General features: G+C 50.8%; 1 protein-coding gene across 1 annotated transcript in view; it reads left to right on the forward strand.

Moving 5' to 3' along the window:
* Window positions 1-15,336, forward strand: part of ZNF423 (zinc finger protein 423) — a gene marked incomplete at both ends in the record, with an annotated part of 285,025 nt that overhangs the window by 108,945 nt on the left and 160,744 nt on the right. The gene's annotated exons all lie outside the window — the stretch shown is intronic.

The raw sequence follows: 15,336 nt of genomic DNA on the forward strand, positions 1-15,336 counted from the left end.
GTGCTCCCTGTGGGTTAATTTCACTGCTCCCCCCTTTGCGTGTCCCTCTCCCTGAGTTGGTACCAAGGAGTGTTTCCCCAGCTCCTTCGGAACATCAGACCCTCCCTTTCTGGCCAAGGTGAATGCTGCTGTGTAAAAAGCCGGGTGGCAAGTTAATTACACCCTGGTTTGTTCAGCTGTGGCCAGAGTGACCGTGGGCCCTAATTACAGGGCTGGGCTGTGTGAAGGCTGGCACCTTTGCCAGCCTTGTTCCTGCAGCTGGCTGGCCAGAGCTGGTCTTTGTGTGTCGGCTCAGGCCTCTCTTGCTCCAGCGGTGTGAGTGGAGCCCTCCCTGCCTCATTGCTTGGGGCACCCCTCATTCTGGTTCCATTTGGGCAAAACGGAGTGGGTGTAGGCCAGCGGCTGGGCAATGCGCTGCCAAGTGCACAGGTGCAGGGCTCGATTTCCTTCTGCCCATGGGGTGCGGGCGCAGCCCTGTGGTGTCAGCCTGCAGTTTGCAGGGCAAAAGGCCTGGGGGCTCGAGCACAATGAATACCCCCACATCCAGCATCCAGCTGGAGGGCAGAACAAGAGAGGGTCCCACTTATGTTAGCCACAGAATGTACAAAGGACAGGGAATAAGCCAGGAAGCAGCTGAATGTTTGGAAAAAACAAACACACGAACAAAATCAACTACTGGGGACTCAAAAGAGACTTCAGTAAATGAAAAGGCAGACTTGTTTTTTGGGTGGAAAGATCCAATACTGTAAATAGTCCATTTCTCTTAAATGAGTCCATTCACTTAATATTAGCAAGTAAAAGTAACAATGGGATATATTTAGAGATGGGCAAACCGATTCTGAAGTTCATGTGGAAAAGGAGGCCTGCAAGGGTAGGAAGAAAAATTCTGAAAGAGAGGAATAGGAACGATGGGCAGGGATGAGCTGGTAACCAGCCATAGGATTCTAAGAGGTGCGGGACAGACCAGGGGAATGACAGAGACCAGAAATGGACCTGAGGAGAGCTGGGCGTTTGGTGTCTGGGACAGGTGTCCTTGCTGATCAGTGGGGGACAGGAGGATGCCTCAGGACAGGGATGGGGGGAAGTGGTGACCAGGCTAAGAGAAGGAAATTGGATCTCTCCCTCCTCCTAACACCAAAACATATCCCAAAGGGATTGGCAATCAAAACACAAACAGATAACTTGAAAATATTAAGAGAAAACAGAAGTGAGTTTTAAAAAAAGCATAATAGCATCAGAGTGGGGAAGCCTTTTCTAAATATAACCCTAAACCCAGGAGCCATAAAATAAAAGAAATATTCAGCTATATAAAAACAAAGCATGTCTGCATTGCCAAAGCCACAATAAATCAAACGAAAGACACATATCACAGACAAAAATTATTTTCCTTGATGTATAAGGGGCTCCTACTAACACTAAGAAAATAACCAATAAATCAACAGAAAAGCAGGACTCAGGCTGGCTGCCCAGCACCGGCACCCACTCGGATTGGCTGGCGCCACACTGGTCTGTGAATATTTTGAATATCTCCTGTGTGCAAAGGACAGAAATGGAACCTGAAAAAGAAATACTGGTGGATCTGAAATATACACCCTAGGGTAACCTTGGCCTGTGGCTAGAACACATAGTAGGTGTTCATTGATCTTGTTCGCAAGGAGACTAAAGCCTCCATGAGGTAAAGTGATGTCCATATTAAGGTAGACAGCAAAAGTGGCATGGATAAGGGGCTTGAGGTAGATGACAAGAATAGAAGTTCCATGTCTGTGCCCAGACTTAGTAGGTCTTCAGTTAATGTGTGTGCAGAAGGCGGGGTTTTACAGAAGGGGGGTGGTTTAGAGAAGGAAGATGTTCATTCAACATTCAGTATTCAATATTCAGCACTCAGTAGTCATTCAACGAGTGAATATTGACAATAAATGGGTATCAAGCATGTACTATATGCAGGGACCCTTCTCGGGGCTAGGGATGTAGGAGCTGTTTAAATAGAAGGTAACTCAGTGCAGTGGAGAACGATTCATTCAGAGACACTGTCTTTGACTTATAAGATGAAGCGTCATAAATCTCCTCCCTTGGGCCTCCCTGGTGGCGCAAGGGGTTAAGTCACAGCACTATGAAGCAATCTGCAGCCACTGCAGCACGAGTTCAATCCCCGCCCAGGGAGGTGACCCACAGGGTACAGCAGACTTCTCCTGCCTTGCCCACTGCTCCCCTCAGAAGTGTATTTCAGTACACCTGCCTGTTCTATTCCCCACGCTGCCATACCACTGGCCTGTACCTCAATTCTTGTATGCATAAATAAATAAATCTTAAAAAAAAAAAATCCCCTCCTTCCCTAGTATCTTTGAAAGTTGTTTCACGTACAGTGATGTCGCTCCCCACGACTCTTCTGGAAGATGCTGACTGTGGGCTGGTAATGTGCTGCTGTTTGGGAGGGATGGGCTTCAGGGCCAGTCTGGGTCTTCCTGATGGGTGTGAGGGGAACCTTCCTTATGCTGCCTGCTCCCTGCCTCTCAAGTCCCCCTTGGAAGAAGCCAGAAAATCTGCAGGGCTGCTGCAGGGCTGTGGTGTGCTGTCTGAGGCCTGGGTCCTGGTTCCTGGCGGTTAAGTGGGAGGAGTTGAATTTCAGATGCTGGCGCTCTTAGTCACCTCCTGTGCAGTCTGCAGATTTACACAACATGCTTGACTCAACTGCGTGGGGCGAACCCTGCTCTCGCGGTGTTGAGCCTGCAGGTCTCTCCAATGTTGAACACCAAATCCGGAAAGCGGGGCGAAGGTGGGAAGAATCCACATTTCTTTTGGTTTCATGGGAAAAACCATGTCGATGTCTGTTTCTTGAGGTGGAGAAAGACTTCTTTCTGGCTGGCTGGCTCCACCACCTTGCTGATTTTCTGAGTCTTTGAGCCTCCTGGGGTCTTTTGTGTCCAAGGGTGGTGGGTGACTTCAGGAATGCTTTTGCTGTAGCCCCTTGCCCCCCGCTGGGGATGCCCCCAGTAAGCAGATCCTGGGCATACTCTGGGGCTGGGCCGCTCCTTGCTGGTGGGACCCTGGTTTCCATGCCTTTCTTGGTGGCAATCAAAGTTATCTGTTGCTGGGCCCAGGATGTATGCCCAGCAGGAACCCCAGGTCCCGGGAGGGAAAGGAAACTGCCAGTGGCCTTCAGGCTGGGTGCAAGAGTATTCCTGAGGTGGTTTGGGTCCAGCCTGCTGTGGTCCTTTGAAGTTTCTAGAGGGTACTTGTCATGTCAGCAAGTAGTGATACCATGCACACATATACTGTACCACGCGCGTGCGTGTGTGTGTGTGTGTGTGAGAGAGAGAGAGAGAAAGAGAGAGAGAGAGAGAGAGAGAGAGTCCCTGTAAATAGGAAATGGCTAATCTAGCTGGAAGGTGAAATTGCTGTTTGTGGTTGTCTGGCACATAGTAGGTCTGCTGTTACCATGCGCTGTCTAGAGACTCAATGCAAACTGACAAGCAAAAAAAGAAAAAAAAAAAAAGGATTGGTTGGCTTAAGAAACTGAGAAGTAAGCTGGTTTCAAGCATGACCCCCAGAGCTCCCAGGACACACCTCAAGGGTGTCTCCACAACCCCCACAGCACACAGAAAAACCCAGCCCCTCCAGGTTTCCCACTGCATCAGGAGAAAGAACAGCCACTTTCCTATGCCAGGAGAGAAGTGCTGAGGCTCATCGTGGAGGGCCTCCCTGTGGCCCAGGGGAGACACAGCATGCTGTTAGATAGGCTCTGGGTTGAGGGAGTCGGGGGAGCTCCAAACTAACTACTGGAAGTGAGTTGGGGAGGGGGGTTCCTCAGGATGGTGGCCCGGAAACATGGACATTTAGTTAAATGCCTGATTGTTGGGTACCCCTTATCAAGTCCAGTTACTTGGGTTTTGCTAGTATGTAATGAACTCATCTCAGAATTTCAGGCGCAGAGTCTTCAGTGACCTTCTAGTTCAGTGCTTTCCAACTGTATGCTCAAACACAGCAGTCCCATGAGGGGCACGGGGCTCTGTTACAGGGCTTGGGAGATGCAGAGCTGTGCTGACTTGCCTGCCACCCTCCATGAGTCCCCTGACCCTCCGTGAAGCCCCAGTGCAGTCTGAAAGCACTGACTGGGCCCGGCTCTTCAGTGAGGCAGAATTTGTCCAAGGTCAGAGGAGGTGGTGGTCTTGCCGAGGGCCTCTGGTGATTCCTGGGGTGCAGGCCGAGTGGGGGCTGCTGGGCATTCCCTGTGTGATGGTGGGGGGCATTGGTGGAGCTGCTGCCTGGCTCACTGGCTTTGCTGGGGTGACCCACACCAAGCTTCTGGACTTAAAACCAGCCTCATCCCATTTGGACTGGACTTTTTCTTTGCTTCTTATGGGGGAGTGACTTTGACCTTTGAATCCTTGCAAATATTTTGGAAGTTGTGCTCCTACCCTGGGTGTACCCCAGATACTGGCCCTCCCTTCTTGCCCGGAACCTCTGCCTGTGTGTCCTCACAAGGGTGAGTCTTGCCGCTGTTATTCTCCTGTGGCTGGGCCTCCAGGACATGGTGTCTGGGCTGTGGCCAGCATGGCTGCCTTTGGGTTAGTCTGGTCCTTGGACCTGGGTGACTCTGGTGCCAGGGGGCATGCCCAGGAGGCTGAACTCATTTTGCTGTGCTGAACCTCTCTGGCTATGTTCCCAGGAAACCCACTGTCCCCAGAAGTCGCATTATCCACCATCAGCTTCAGGGCCAAGATGGGGTGCAGCTAAAGTCACAATAAAAGATTTGTTTTTTATTCTGTAGATATTTCAGTGATAAGGTCCTTCTCCCCTGACCCCTCTCCTCCAGGGTATACACACATAGCTCCCGATCCTGTCACTGCAGACTCAGGGCCAGCTACGTGGAGCTTTTTTCAGGGGTCCCGGCTTTCCTTTCCCGTCAAGGTCTACAGTTTTGTCAGTTCTGTGCCCTTGGCCCCTCTTACCACCTTTCTCACCCCTGGGCAGGAGACACAAAGCCCCTCCGGAAGCCCTGTTGCTTTTCTCCTGGAGGTGCTGCTGCTAATTCCAGATCCTGTTGGGTATAAAGATCTGAAAATTGTGTTCTCGGAGTAATCAATCTCGGTTACCTCCAATTTGAGGTTTGAAAAAGCTTTGGGAAATGCCTGTAGGTGAAGATAGAAATAGCCTCCAGCTGGATCCTGACCTGGTTTTGGGGTAAAAGAGGCAAATGGAGGGGACTTGTATGAGATTCCTTTGTTGTAGCTGAGAACTATTGATGACCTATTCCCACGTCCCTTAGCCTACAACTCCAGACACCTCAAAGACCAAACTAAATGACGGTGAGAGCAAAAATGTGTTCCTTAGACTCATAGCGGCCCCCGGTGTGTATTCATTCATTCATAGGATCATATTTTAAGCACCTACTATGAGCAAGGGGCTATTCTAGGCATGGGGGATTAAATAGTGGGTAAAACAGTGAGTACTTGCCTTTCTGGAGCTGATTTTTTAAAATGTAATTACCATGTTTATTATTATTATCATTATTTTATTTATATCTTTTACATCATTGTAAATTCCCCATAAAATTCCTACCACCATTTCACTCTGGAACCATCACCATAGTCTCTTTTGCTCTTCCCTCCCCTATTTTGATCCCTTTTCCTCCCCCTCCCATGAAGAATGTTAGAGCTGATTTTTTTTTTTAAACTTTATTTTTTCTCTTCTCACCTTTTTTTTTTTTTAAGATTTATTTATTTATTTATACAAGCACTGGGTACAGTCAGAAGCGCGGGAGGGTGAGAGAATTCACCAGAGCCAGAGGGGGGAGCAGACCAGGCAGACTGACGAAGTACACTGTTGAGGGGAGCAGTGGGCGGCAGGAGAGGTCTGCGAACCATGTGGGACCCTCACCCAGTGGCTGGGGAGCAGCCGGGGATCTAACAGGCGCTGCAGAGGCTGCGGGCAGCTTCGCAACCCAGCACTCAACCGCTGCGCCACCGGGGAGGCCCAGAGCTGATATTTTTTAATACCTGGCCCCTCACTGCTTTTGGCCAGGGATTCCTAAATTGACCTATAGTGTAACTGTTTGTTCTAAAGAATGGGTTGGTCCCTTCTGTGATGTAGTGAGTGCGGGCCCAGGTCCACGTGAGCAGTATGGGATGGGAGAACACACAGCCAGTGCGCTGCCAGCACGGCCGGTGCACTCCAAGGCCACGTCAGCACAGCAGGCTGAGGACCTGAGTGCTCTCTGTTCCATGTGTTGCTTGAGAAACCATGGCTGGAGAGAAGTTCAGGGGAAGATGTGGGGGGGGGGGTCCCAAAATTATGCTTGAGAGTTGGGAAGTTAGGGTTCTCGGTGGCCCGTGTCAGAAAAGCAAACCCTAGCTTGCTTAGTGAAGGAGGGGAATTCAGAGGCTCATGTAAATAGAAATTTCAGATGTAGGATGAGCTTCAGGTGCAGCTGGATCCAGGCATGCTGATAAAGACCCCAGGACCCAGTTTTCCTGCATCTCCTGACTCTGATGAATGCTGCGTTGGCTTTTGGCTCGGGTCAGATCAAGTGTTCTGAGTGGTAGATCCTGAGTTGTTCCTCAGTAGGAATCAGGGTGCTGCTGGCAGAGAAATTTTAGGCAAAAGCAGCCCAAAGAGGGAAGGAGCTGGGATCATTTAACCTTGAGCAGTGAAGATCCCAGAGTAGGTTACCTGAATTAAGGGGCAGGTAAGAGCTTGGCCAGTCCCTCCCGCCAGTTTCACTGTGGTCAGTTACCCAGTTGCTGTTTTCACTCTTGCATCTGGTTAAGACATATTACTGGAGGGGGCTGTGCAGTGGGCATGCTGGTCAAATCTGTGCTCCAAAGCAGTGGGGCAGCAGGGATGAGACCCCTGGTCCCTTCTTTCATTGACCAAGGGACAGAACCAGGACTGGTTCTAGAAGCCACAGGGACATCCATTCTGACCCACACAAAAGGAGCAACTTCCTGGTGACAAGAACCATTAAAAGCCTGGAGATGAACACATCACACGATGGCGGGGTTGGTAAGTGGGATATGGGCCTGGGGGCACAGGGGTTGGCATTGGCCAATTTTTCAGGTGTCTCTGAACCCCAAGATCCTGTAATCGGCTTCCCTATAATGACATCCTGACACACACACATGGAGAACATCCCCAAACAAAACGAGAAACCAACTAAATTCGTCTTCCGCTGCCTGGTATGTGTCGTTGAAGGAATGAGGCCAGCGGGGCACAGCTGTCCTTCCCTCGGGTGCTGCATACCCTGCCCGGCCTGGCCTGGAGGAGCAGACAGTTCTCGGGGTGCCACAGCAAAGACTGGGGGCACGCAAGGGTTCGGAACAGGAAAAGAGCAAGGAAATCTGAAAATGTAACTCTGGCACTGGTCTAAAATAAAGCTAAACTATTGGTTGAGTGTTTTGGCAGAGCTTTTAAACAGTGTGTGTGCCAACTCAGGGAAAAATGTACAGGGGATTATAAAATGCTTCATTTTGTGTTAAACAGTTTTATTTTGGAGTTGACTGGCTAGAATTTGGCTGCCTTTGGAAATGACATCATTGTTCTGTGGGGCATCTGGGAAGATGGAGGGCGTGAGGCAGCTATGCAGGTAGGGGGTAGTGACTGATCTGGGGGTGTACACACGGTGGACCCTCCCTCCACCCCTGCCACCCTGGGTGCCGGAAGTGTTGGCTTTGAGAAGTGTGTATGGTTGCTGCCTAGTGACGGGGTTACCCTTCTGAGGGTGGGAAGGTACTGAGCTTCAGGTGCAGCTGGAGGTGGGAGGAAGGTGACCAAAGGGCAAAAAGTAGGGAAATTGAAGAGAGACGGTTGCCATCTACCTCTGGCATTCCTCGCCCCTTCCCGGCATTGTCCCCAGGTCAGCTCTGTCCTGGCAATGCCCCTCTCCTGCTGCACTTAGAATGAACCCACCCCAGCGACCTGGCTGTGCCTCTCCTGGCCACTCCTCCACCACACAGTTCTTCTTCTTGAACCTTGGGTAAGCCACGTTCATTCCTGCCACAGGACCTTTGCACCACCTCTGCCCACCACCTGGATATTCCTTCAGGTTGCCATAGGACAGCTCCTTCACTTCCTTGTGGGTCTCAGTTCCTGTGTCACCACTTAGAGTTGCCTTCTTTGATCCATCTCTCCCCCCGCTGAAGTTGGTCTTCTTTCCTCACTATCATCATCCCATTTAATTCCTCCATGGCAGTTATTATTACTTTTTTGATTTGCTCTTGGACTGTTGCCTTGGCACTAGAAAGCTACCCACTGAGAGCAGTGTCCTGCTCTGTCTTTCTCATGCCTATATCTGCTTCTGGCATAGGACTGGGCACATAGTAGGTGCTCAGGAAATATTTATTGACTGATTTGTGTTTTTTTTTTGGGGGGGGTGCAGGGCTGGGTGGCGCCTAATTTGTCACTTCCTTGGGTGGCTGAGGACCAGGAATCTTGTAGGTGGTCTCTGGTCTGGAGGCTACTCCTGTCAAATGCCACCCGCCACACCTCCCTCACCCTCCCTGCCTGGCTCAGAAGCTGTACTTCCCACCTGCGTCTTGGGAGAATAGGGCACATAAGCAAACCAGAGGTTGCATCCCGTCCTGCTAGGGTGCAGGAATCATTTGCATTGTGGACCTTTAGTTTTTATTGAGTCCCTACAACATGATAGGCACTGATGAGTGAGGGAGCAGGTCTCTAGGAAGCTTTTGCTCTGGTGGGGAGATGGACATTAAAGAAATATGTCGGGGGCCTCGTCCCTGGCGCAGCAGTTGAGCGCTGGGCTGCAAAGCTGCCCTCAGCCTCTGCAGCACTAGTTCAATCCCCGGCCACCGGCGAGGGTCCCACATGGCACGCAGACCTCTCCTGCCACCCGCTGCTCCTCTCAGCAGTGTACTTCATCAGTCTGCCTATTCTGTTCCTCGTTCTGGCTCTGGTGAATTCTCTCACCCTCCCGCACTTCTGACTGTACCCAGTGCTTGCATAAATAAATAAATAAATAAATAAATCTTGGGGCGGGGGGAGGTCGGTAGCTGCCTATGGCAGCCTGGAATGCACATGGTGGCATCCCAAGTATCCCAAGTTGGAATACCCCAGAAGATGGATGAACTGGGATGTGTGGGGGGTGGGTACCATGGGCTGCACATAGGGATGAACAGATCCTGCCTCCCAAGAGCCCACTGTCTCCGGAGGAAGAGAAGGTCTGCAGAGCTTGGGCAGAGCCCCCGTTTCCTGGGGTGGAATCTGAGGAGCACCAGTGGGGAGCAGTGGATGGTGGCCCTGGAGGTGGATTTTAGAAGTGACCTCATTTGTGGGGTTACCCCAGGGCTGCTCAGTCCCCCATGGAAGGAGTGGCAGCGCTGCAGGGAGAAGTGCTGGGTCACTGGCCCCCATGGCCACATCACACAGGTGAGGGGTTAGGGACCCCAGGCTTGGGGGAGTAAATGATTAAAATGGCTTGGCCCCCGACCCCCTTTGCTGTGGGCTGCATGTGTCTTCGCTGATTTTTCCATCTCTCGTTGCTCTTACAGATGCCATGTTTTATACCGCTCCCTCTAATGTCTTTTTATCACAGTCTTAACAAACACCATATAGACATGTTTACTTAAAAATTGTCTAAAGGATCCCCCTCAGTCAGGGTCCCAACAGAAAACAGATGGTGTGCTCAAACAGGCTACTTGAGAAACATTAATAAAGGGCCCTTTTGGAGGTACTCAGGGTGAAGGGAAGCCAACAGGGTTGGGGAGCATCTTGGGGATGCCCAGGGACATCCCTGACTGGGCGAGTGGGAGGAATGGCTGGCAGGACCTGGAGAGAGAGAGCTAGGAGGGGGCGGCCCTGACACCGCACCTATGAGGGGACCAGGAGAAAAAAATCCCCCCTCCAGTCTTTGCCAGGACCTACGCTAAATCCAGCAGCGGGCCTGAAGCAGGGCACTTGGCTAGCTGGGGGGCTGGAGGCTGGGAGGGCCACTGGCAAGTGCCCTCTGCCTCACCCTGCTCCCGGGCCAGCTTGAATGTTGCTGAGAAGGGAGGAATTTCTTGTGTGAATTTGTTTGGGGGAGTGGGAGCCCCACCATTTCTCTTGGAGCTTGGGGCTTTGTTAGTTGCTGGGGTTTTGGCTTTGGTCCCCTTTCCTGGTGCATGGCGCTCAGCACTTGGGTCTTGTACCTTGTGCCTCACATGATGGGAACAGAGGAATGAAGCAGTCGGACCCGGAGCCCCCACTGGCAGGTGGAGCTGCTCAGATCATGGCCGGAGCTGCCAAAACTTTATGTGCAGAGATGGAAGCTGAATAGGTTATCATTGCGATTAACACCATTTGCTGCTTAACTACTGGAGAAATTGGCAACGAAGGCACTCGGTGGCCCGCACCCCCTCGGCAGTGTCATTCCATTTACGGCTTCACTGGGGCCGAGGCGGGGGAGAAGTCAAGGAAAGCAGGAAGGTCAAGGATGCTTCTGAGGAGCCTCTTTGTTCATTATGTATTTATCTGGCACGTGGTTTCCATTCGCCGGCTGTGCCGCTCCCGGGACCCCCAGAGGATAAGACAAGGAACCTGTGCTCTGAGCACCAAAGCTATTTTTATTTGTGTGCAGGGCAAGGTGATGCGGCTGCTGCAGGCCGGGGTTCAGCTCTCCCTGACACACAGAATTGGATATTAAGGCGGAATTAGAAGCTTGAGTCCGAGGAGCTCCCTTGTGAGGGGTGCGTTCAGGATGGCATTATGATTTTCCAAACTGCTTTTGCAGACAGCAGCAAGAGTAGGTGAAGGAGCTGTTTTGGGGAACAATCCCAGGCCCCCAAGTAACCCTGGTGTTAGTCTGTGAGTAGTTTGAGAATTGTGTGTTTCCCCAAATTAGATTCTCGTCTCGTTGTTTCTTTTTCCCGTGCCACTTTCCCCACCGAACCTTCAAGAGAACCTCCTGCCCTTCTTCACAAACCTCACAGCACGCCCTCGCTCACCCACCCGCGCCCCACCCTGACTTAGCCCTGAGGACAGCCTTGCTTTTCCTGTGACTCACGGGCTGGCCAACATTGTTAGCATTGCTTCACCTCCAAGTGAGGGTGGGTGAGGCATTCAGTCATTCTTTCTTCTAAAAAATTTTGACATCATTAAATGTCACCAGTGCAAATGTATTCTATTTGTAAAATTTCAAGGATTACAGAGAAGGCTAAAGCCTTCATCCTGCCCTCCACCCCCAGGTTAATCGCTGTTACCATTCTGGCCTGTGAGCTTCAAGACCTCTGACTGCAAGTGTCATCGATTCTAAGATATACTTTAATATCTCTGAAATCGAGATGAATCTTATAATTAGTGGCTTGTCATGGTTTAATTGAAAGTGTTTTTTGTTGGCTTTTTTAGGGGTACCTTTCGCAGAGGTGCATTTTACAATCCATGGCGTCTTAGATTCGATGAAATACGGTGTGTGTGTGTGTATCCATAGAAACAATGTGCTATTGATTTTTGATTAAAAAAATAAATGATACCATATTGGATCTATCATTCTGCAACTTTCTTTTTCCCCAGCAATACTGTGCCTTGGAGGGTATCCATGTTGGAATATAGATCTCCCTTATTTTTTATTAACTGCTGTGTGACATTGCGTAGTGTGGATATACCATGGTTTATGCAGCTGTTCCCTTGGCTATGGGCATTTCCAATAGTTTACAGTAGTAAACATTCTTGTCCATGTCTCTATAGGAGAGAGACATTTTTCATTGGTTCTTAAAGAAAATGGGGACATTGCTGAGCCCAGCCTTTTTCTATTCCTCACGCTCCTGTCCCATCCCGTTCTGTCCCATCCTGTCCCAGTCTGACCTGTCTCATCTCACCTCCACTTGTATCAGATACTGTGCCTGGGATCAATTTTGGGGCTTGGAGCATCTACACAAGGGAACCAGCCTGCTTGAAGTCCATTTGGGGGAGTGGACCTCAATGAGGCTTGGATCAAAACTCCAGAGCATCCCTGAGTGAAGTCTGGGGATAGGGGCATAGGTGTTAATGTGGCTCTGAGGAATGTATTGGTATTTCAGCCCTCATTTTATACTTATTCTGGGTTTTTCCCAGGCTGGCAAGCCCCTCAGCAATAACCTACCCCTACCCCCAAAAAGCCTTTGTACTGGCTTGTGTCAATCCTTAACTGGGGCACAGTGAGAATCTTCTTCCATTGGGTTCCTTTGGATGTTATAGGGGTTTGGATGTTATGGGGGTTCCCTCTCCTGTTCTCACAGGGGGAGACGAGAACCAGCAATCCTGGGGCACCTGGTCTGCCCTCTAAGCAGGGGCCAGGTCGTCTCTCACAGGGATGCAGGAAGAAGCGTGGGGCAGGGGCTGGAGGGGCACAGTGGATGGACTCTCCCTGGCCCTCTGCTACCTGGAGGATTTTGAACAGAAAGTGTCCTGGAGGTTGTCTCAGAGTAGCCCATGCCATTCTCAAACTTCTTAAACTTTTAAGTGCTGATGGATCTCTTGGGATTTGTAAAGAAGGATGGGTTGGGGGACAAGATTCTGTGTTTGTTACTAACCCCTGGGGGATGCAGTGCTGCTGGTCCATGGCCCACATTTTGAGTAGCAAGGACTTTAGGAACGCTGGACAAATGGTGGCATCAGGGGGCACCTGGGAGGAGGGGAGGAGGGTTTTGATGGGAACTGGGATTCTCTAGGGGTTAAGCTGGTCGCAGCTGGCAGATCTGACCTCTCAGAGCTGTTTTACTGTGCACTTTGGGCGCACTGCTCTCAGCAGAATTGTGCAAGTCAAGGCAGAACTTGCAGGTTTGCTTACAGCTGGGAGATTTGTGCTAGAATTTCTAACCGCAGGTGGCATGTAGAATAGGTTAGTTCTCCATTCTGAGGGACTGCCCTTTGCTTTGTAGGACATTCAGCACCCCTGGCCTTGCCCACTAGATGCCAGTAGCATCCTCCCTGATTATTGTAGCACTTGAAAAAAATACCCCTGAAGGGCAGGCGGTGCTGCACCTGGTCAAGAGCCGTCGAGCTGACCCTGTTGAGGGCAGGGATTGCAGCCTGGTCTCTATGTCCCCGGTGCCTGGCACCATGCCTGGAAGGGAGTCGAGTTTGTTCATTGTATGCTGCGTGACAGAAGGGGACATGCTGAGCCCTATGGGACGTGCAAGTTCTACCAACTCCTGCAGCCTCAAGGAATACCCCAGTGGAGAGCCTCTGCTATATCCCGCTGAGTGGCAACTGTGGAGAGCACCAACTGACCTTGGGGAGTTGGGGGTTGAGAGTTGGGGGAAGGTGAAGGAGCATTCTCAAGTATCTCTTTCTCCCCCTACCCCTGGATGGAGCTCCGAGCCTCTATTTTGTTATGGCACATGAACATTTGGGTTTTTGTTAAGTCTGCCCATCCTTTCTGGAGCTGCTGGAGGATAAAATCTGTCTTGTTCATCCTTGGGTTCTCAGGATCTGGCACATAGTAGGCATCTTGTAAATGTTGGAAGCACTGTTTGAATCCACTAGGGGGTCAGCCCCAGGGACTCAGCGAGGGCTTCTTATGGTTTGTTGATGATTGCGTTTGTCACATGATCTGTCATTCCCATTCATTCATGCAATTATTGGTCTATTCATTCATTTGACAATTTTCTTGGGCACCTACTATGTTCTGGGCACTGTGTAAGGTGGACACACAGGTGAGCAAGGTGAGCACTGTTCCCTCAGTGGAGCTGGCGGTGTGCTGGGGAGCAGCGTTCATCCAGGAATGGTGTCTTGGTAACCCAAAGAAGGGGACCCCTTCTGCAAATGTGACCCCTAGACTCTGGTGGCAGCTGTCCCTCCAGCATCCAGCGGAAGGTACACGGTGCTGTGAAAATGCCGAGGGGCCTCCTGTCTGCTTTCCAGGAGGTATGAGGCCAGTGAGGTGTTCAGGAGAGCTTCCCGGAGATGGTGGAGCTGGGACTGAGCTCTGAACCATGTTGCACCCATGTAGGAGCTGAGGGTGCGGTAAGGCCCGGCCACTCCCTCATGAGAAAGACATGCTTTTGCAAGAATTTGACTTAAGGTATTTTTTTTTAAGGCATTAGAGATGCATAAATAAATAAATGAATCAATAAAATTTTTGACAAGACTTGTTTACACTTCTTTTATACTTCAGTGTTTTTTCTCATTTGAATTACATGAGCGTGAAGCAGACTCTTTCTGTATTTATTAAAATTCTTGGCCCTGATCTGCGATGAGTAAGAGGTAAGTGACTGAAGGCTGCAGAAAACTGCAAAGGCCCTGGGGAGTGAGAGATGATGCAGCATGTTGGGAAGCCAGCGAGGAGCCTGGGCGGTAGGTGCCCGGCAGGCTGTCAGGTGGGGTGCGGGGCCAGGCTGGGATTCTTCGGGGACCAGATGGCACAGGACCTTGGATGTCTTGGGGAAGCTGGGGATTTTTCCCTAAGACTCGTGAGAAGCCATTGGAAGGACTATGTCAGGGGTGGGGTGGGGGGGCAATCAGATGTGGGTTTTCAAAGATCCCGTGGCTGCTGTGTGGAGAGCAGCTCATCTGTGGGCCGCTCTGGGGGCTTGTTGCTGGGTTTTTCTTTTGGGGCCCCTAGTATGTGGCCCGGAGGCTGTGAGACCGGAAGGTGCTATTGGAGCCTTGGTGTCCTGGGCCATCACTCCACTCTGCTCTGAATTTCTGGACTCCTTCTTCCTTTTCTGGGTCAGGCAGATGGAGTCTGAAGACCTTTGGGTGATGTTTAGATTTCTAAAGTCACTGTAAATCTCACTGAAGTGACCTATTTTTCTTCCATCCTGCGCTTGTATTTTTTATGAATGGATGATAAAAAAACGTGGCCGGGTCATTTGTTTTAATTTCCTTGTGACACCTGGACTCTGGGTTTGGTGGCAGCTGCCCCCCCAGCAGCTGGAGGTCTGCCTCAGGCAGAGGGTCCTTGGGCCCAGACCCACCTGCCTCTGTCCGGAGCAGCAGCACTGCTGAGGCCTGGCCCTCAGGAGACAGTGAGGCCTTTCAGAGTTTAAGAGGGTCCAGAATGGACAGGGTGGGCCTCTGTGCAGTGACCGGCTTGGAGGTAAGAGTGTGAGGATCCCCCTCATTTGGGGCTGCACCCCTGCCCTTGTTATTAAGGGTCTGCTTGTTTGATGGAAATTAGTTCTTGAAAGGCAAACTGTGGCTTAATGTTTGATGGAGGGCCATGATATGTGGGATTTTTTTTTTTTTAAAGATTTTATTTATATGTACAAGAACCAGGGTACAGGCCAGAGAATGGCTGAAATACACTGATGAGGGGAACAGTGGGCGAGACAGGAGTGGTCTGCTGCGCCATGTGGGTTGCTCCGCAGCCGGCAGGGATCGAACCGGCACTGCAGAGGCTGCGGACAGCTTCACAGTGCTGTG

The sequence above is a fragment of the Talpa europaea genome, assembly GCF_964194135.1.
Source record: "Talpa europaea genome assembly, chromosome: 16".
NCBI lineage: Eukaryota > Metazoa > Chordata > Mammalia > Eulipotyphla > Talpidae > Talpa > Talpa europaea.